This window comes from Rhynchophorus ferrugineus, unplaced genomic scaffold (genome assembly GCF_030347505.1).
Source record: "Rhynchophorus ferrugineus isolate W39M unplaced genomic scaffold, kcgeb_rfMv2 rfM1, whole genome shotgun sequence".
NCBI lineage: Eukaryota > Metazoa > Arthropoda > Insecta > Coleoptera > Curculionidae > Rhynchophorus > Rhynchophorus ferrugineus.
Window position 1 is genome coordinate 20,422,512 of NW_027472580.1, and position 6,000 is coordinate 20,428,511.

Below are 6,000 nucleotides of genomic sequence, written 5' to 3' on the forward strand. Positions count from 1 at the left end.
TCCCAATTATACGTTCTTTGAAAACAATTTTATATTTGTTCTTATTTCTAATACTTTTTTAAAATTCTAATGTGGGTTGAGTTAATACTGATTGCAATGCATAATTTGTAACCTGATTTTTGTTTTCGATAAGTTAATAGAATGATCTGTGAATATGTCATAGAATTGAAAGAGTAAAACTTCCTGTTCGGTAATAATAATAATGTAAGGTAATAATAATTACCTTAAATGTTACAAAAATAACGCTATAATAATACATTTCCTAAAAATTAGATACAAAAATGAGAAAAAGTTATTTTTCAAAATTTAACATTGAAAGAAAGAAAAGAAATCTGTTATCTGAGATTCTCTAGTGACTGTTTCATATTAGTATGTTTTGTTATTTTGACAAAGCCGTTGTTCTGATGAAGAAGCATTTGTAGTTCTTGGACAATAGTTCGTTTCAATGTCATCGCTTATCAATTTCCACATCCCGATTGCACATATATTTACATTACAACGATACACTACATATTCATTAATATATTTACAAATTATGCTTTGCCATAAATAATCACTACATATTTTAAATATATTTTTTTAGTAAATGTTTACATGACCGCAATTAGAAATATGATTCGAAATTCTAATGGTAATTTCGGACATATTTATATCGAATTTGACATATATGTCAAATTATTTATTATTTACTTTCATCATAGAGAAATAGAGATTTAACTTAATAGGAAATTTTGGAGAAATGTTTCGCGACGTCCAACCTGTAGATGTCGCTACATTTAACTTATTACTTGCTTTAATCGCTACGCTATAAATCCCGACGGGATCTGATTGGCTCACTTCGTTTCTATGGTAGGTTTGTTATTTATTTATTTTGAGCGCCATTTTCACTATGGCTGTCATAAGGAATAGTGCGTTTAGAGATTAAATTATTAGTTCATTAGTATATATAAGTCGGTAGTACAAAAAGTAAAGTGAATTATTGATTTGGGAAGTGTTGTGTATCCGGATGCACAGATAGTAAAGAAATGCGGAATCGTTTTCCTTCGAAGAAGTATTCAGATGTCATTAAACAATGGTTGATAATGCTAAAAATACCAAACCGATTGGATTAAATATCAATGAAATTTATGATCGTTATAACATGTTTTGTTGTTGTAAGTTGGGTTAAGTTTATTCATATATATTCAAACATCAAATATTGATTTTTTACTTTTAGAAATTAATCCCCTTCCAAAAGAAGCTATGCAAACGGGCATATTCTTTCCTTCTTGGATCAATAGTTGCAGCTCCAATAAAATAAATAGTAGCTCCTAAATTTATTAAGAGTAGGTCAAATTTATTGCTCAAGTAAGAACAAATTTCTTAAAGTGACATCATTTTAATAACTACCTTGAGGGGTTCTTTGCATTAAAGAAAAAAGTTTAATTATCCATATAAATATATTGTCTTAAGGCTATTTAACCAAGATAGTTTTTTTTGGATTCAGCTAAGGGATTCAGGAATACACATCCTCGGCTAGTATGTTTTAGAAGTAATTTGAATCGTTTTGATCGAAATTGTGAAGAGGAAGAACATGAGGGCTCTTTAAATAATTATAATAGCGGGGGATGACTCTATAACTTAAATTCCAGATATTCCTATATGAATAGACGAGCCAAGGCTATATCTTATGCCCCGGAATACTGTTTCATTATACTGTCAGTAGGGCTCTTTTAACCTCTTCTTTTTATAATTTTTAATTTTTAAACTCTTATTTTATCCCGCGATATTACCACGTCGATAATATAACACATTTTTATGAAATATTTTTAAAAAATGTTGTAGTTGCAGACACAAAATGATTTTTCCTATAGAATATTACAAATAATAAGGTGTGCTATATACTTTTTATTAAACCCATAATAGATATCTAATAGGTTAATTTGATATCACTAAACAAATATGAAAAAGGGAAAACACGATATATATATATATATATATATATATATATATATATATATATATTATATATATATATATATTATATATATATATATATATATATATATATATATATATATATATATATTATATATATATATATATATATATATATATTAAATATATATATATTATATATATATACATATATACATATATATATATATATATATATTATATATATATATATTATATATATATATATATATATATTATATATATATATATATTATATATATATATATATATATATATATATATATATATATATATATATATATAATATATATATTGTATGTAATATAAATCGTGGTAACTAGCCAAATCCCAAAGTCAAAATTTATATACATACCTTAATTATAAGTCTGTTCAAAGTTATTTTGTATCTACGTCATCTAAATTTGTTACATCAAAACGGCCCAATGTTGCCGCATCAAAACAAAAATGTTATCAAATATAATTGATTTTAACATTATAGTACATCTAAAAATTACAGTTAATTATACAGCCACAATAGTTTATTGTTTAACCCTAGAATTTAACCCCACAATAGTTTAACCCTAGAATATCCGTTCCAGCAAACTCATTGCATAGCATAAGCAAACGGTAATCCCTACAGATTACATAATTTTGCAGACTCTACTATATTGATACATTAATAGGATTAAACATTAAAAGAAAAAAAAGCATTAAAAAAATTAACTATAAAATTAAAAGAAACTATTTAAAAAACTTGATTTATGGCTTAGTGAACGATCGCGTGATATCCTGCGATAAATCCATTGAGCCGATGGCAATTTCAGATAAACCACAGGAGTGTTTAATTACCTACCTATTCACTGCGGAGTTGATTTAAAATGGCTTTGTTTCGTATTGTATTTAATGGATTGAAGATAAATGATCGGTTAAAGATAATTTGTTTCAATAGTTACATATACATATGGTTATTAATATTATATTATTAACGTTTGATGCTCGAGAAAAAATGTTGGTATCATAGTTGTATATTTTATTTAGTTTTTTCTTTAATATATATTGCTTATACCGCACTTGTATTTTACAGGTGGGTTTAGTCCTTCATCCTCCATCTTCAAATTAATATTTATTATGACTGATGCAATCAAAAGAACCATTGATTATGAAGTGTAATTAAATATTGGTAAGTACCCTATTTTTCATGGTCAATTGAATAATTAAATACTGCCCGATCGGGTTGGTTCTATAGACCTTGTCTTTTCTGAGAGTATTTTGGGCTAATTGAAAAGTCCCCGGCCTGACACATAGGTGGCGCTACTAGAATTAAATCCATATGTTTTTTAGTTAGCATTTGTGGGCGAAGCAACTTTTGTTATTGTGAAAAAAATGGATAAAAAGGAATTTCGCGTGTTGAAAAATTTTGCTTTTTGACCGTAAATTGAAATTGAATGAAATAGCAGACATTTATATCGACTGAACGTGTACATCATATCATTCACGAATATTTGGGTATGAGAAAGCTCTGAGCAAAGTGGGTGCCGCGCGAGTTCATTTTTGACTAAAAACAACGAACGGAACAGTGTTTGAAGATGATCAAGCGTAATAAACCCGAGTTTCTGCATCGATATGTGACAATGGATGAAACATAGCTCCAATATTTTATCGTCCTATCGACAGTAATCCGAGTGGACTGCACACGATGAACCCGCTGCGTGGGAAAACGTAACAGTCGGCTGGCTAGGTTATGGCGTCTGTATTTTGTGATGCGCATGGAATCATTTTTATTGACTACCTTAAAAAAGTATGGACCATCAACAGCGACTATTACATAGCGTTATTGGACCGTTTGAAGGACTAAATCGAAAATGCTGCTTCACCAAGACAATGCACCGTGTCACAAGTCAGTGAAAACGATAACAAAAATCCATAAATTGGTCTTCGAATTGCTTTCCCATTCACCGTATTCTCCAGATCTGGCGTCCAGCGCCTATTTCCTGTTCTCAGATCCCAAAAGAATGCTCGCTGGGAAGATATTTCCGTCGAATGAAGAGGTGATCGCCGAAACTGAAGCCTATTTTGAAGCAAAGGACAAATCGTACTACAAAAATGGAATCGAAAAGTTGGAGGGTTGCTATAATCGTCCTTGAAGGGAATTATGTTGAATTAAAAAAACTAATTTTGTCAAGAAAATATGTTTTACTTTGGTAGGCCGGGGACTTTTCAATTGACCTGTTACATCTCAAATGCATCTCAATGTTTTCCTTTATAACCATATTATATAACTATAACTTCAGGGAGTCAATGTGATAAAAAGGGTTTACATAACAGCATGTTTCGTCTTACTAAAATATTAGTGGAAAACATTCAAGTCTGTGAAATTAATATATTGTATCATATTGTATATATAAAGTCCAAGGTCACTGTCATTCTGGTATGGATTTTCATTACTGGTTTACCGGTGGCTAGAAGGTTGTTATTAAAGCCATATCCACTCTCATAACTCATTTATTTTGAGCATTTGGATTAATTTAACAACGATTTAATTAGATTTAATCGAATTACTCAGTTTTTGTAATATAATTTCGTCTACCCTTTTCTCAAAAATGGTCTAGTTTCGAAATAACTAATAGCTTATCATAGTTCATAAATATTCTACTTTAATGTATGTTATATTATCTGGAGCGATATTTATTGGTGAAAGGCTGGAGTATGAATGTAAGAAACTGTTAAAAATCTAACCTTACTGTTAAATTCGATGATTTTAACATTTTTTGTATAAAACAATAGTTATCCATTTAATATTATTAAACTATTCAGTAAATACAAATGCTAATTATGAATGGCTTAAAATTTATTGGAGTCTTGGAGTGAGTTATGGTGTAACGGCTCCGTATATGCCAATTGTTGTTTTTGTTTTGAACGGTTTTAGAGCGGTGAATTTTTTATTGAGATTATTTTTACTACTTTAAAAAGTATTTATGGAAAAAAATTGGTGCAATAATATATGTACAATAAAATATTTTCTATTATTTCCAACTCTTTCCGGCAACATGGCGATAACGAATATGCATAACAAGTGTTTATAGCAATTAATATTCTACCTTGGTATTTAGAAGTCTTCCATCAATAGTTCTTTGCACTCAGTGTTCCTCCAATAGGTATGCAATGAGTATCTTCGAACATTTTGATTCTCCAAGCCAAGTTATTTTCCATGGAAAATTTTTTTTATATTCTTGAAATCAATATCGTCAGTTCGGATATGACAAAAAGAAACAGAATGATGTCTGATGCGTCAGAACATGTAACCGAATCAGCCTATAAAATTTAATTTGAGTTGGTACTACTGGACCATGTTACCATGGTAATAGTATAAACCAGCAAACGTTGTAGAAAAAAAGTCTAAATTGATTCATAATTTGATAAATTGTCGTCATACATTTTGGTCACATACATTGTTTGACTGGTTTTATTATATAGATGTAGCGACCCGAAATACTCTTTAGACCACCATTTAAACGCCCATTCGGGATTCTACAGTTGGTAATCCTTAAGAATTGATACCATGCGATGCCAGTGTATTAAAGGTCAGTACACTAGTATGTCTGTTTCTCTTTTATCTTCATTTCATCCTTCATTTGATCTTATCAGCAACAACCTTAATTTATTTAACTTGTCTATCCTCCTGTCGACCACATGTCAACTTAATATTCAAATAAAAAAGTTTGAAGTCAACCAATATTTTCTTTTCCTTCTGCAATTCCTTCCAGGGCTACTACTTCATGAGTGTTCAAATAAAACAAAGTCAATAAAACAAACGAACACTCCTACACAGAGAAGTATCTAAAATAGACTTTGATATTTTTATCAGAAATTTTAACATGAAGTCATATTCTTAGTTTTGCTTCTGGCCATAGAGTAATATATAGAGTGTTAACTTAATATAAATAATTTCAGAATTGTTTTGCATGGTCTTAGCAGGAAAGCGCTGTGAACGTCGCCTCACATTCACATTTCATTTAGTAGTTAGTTTAAATTACCATTACA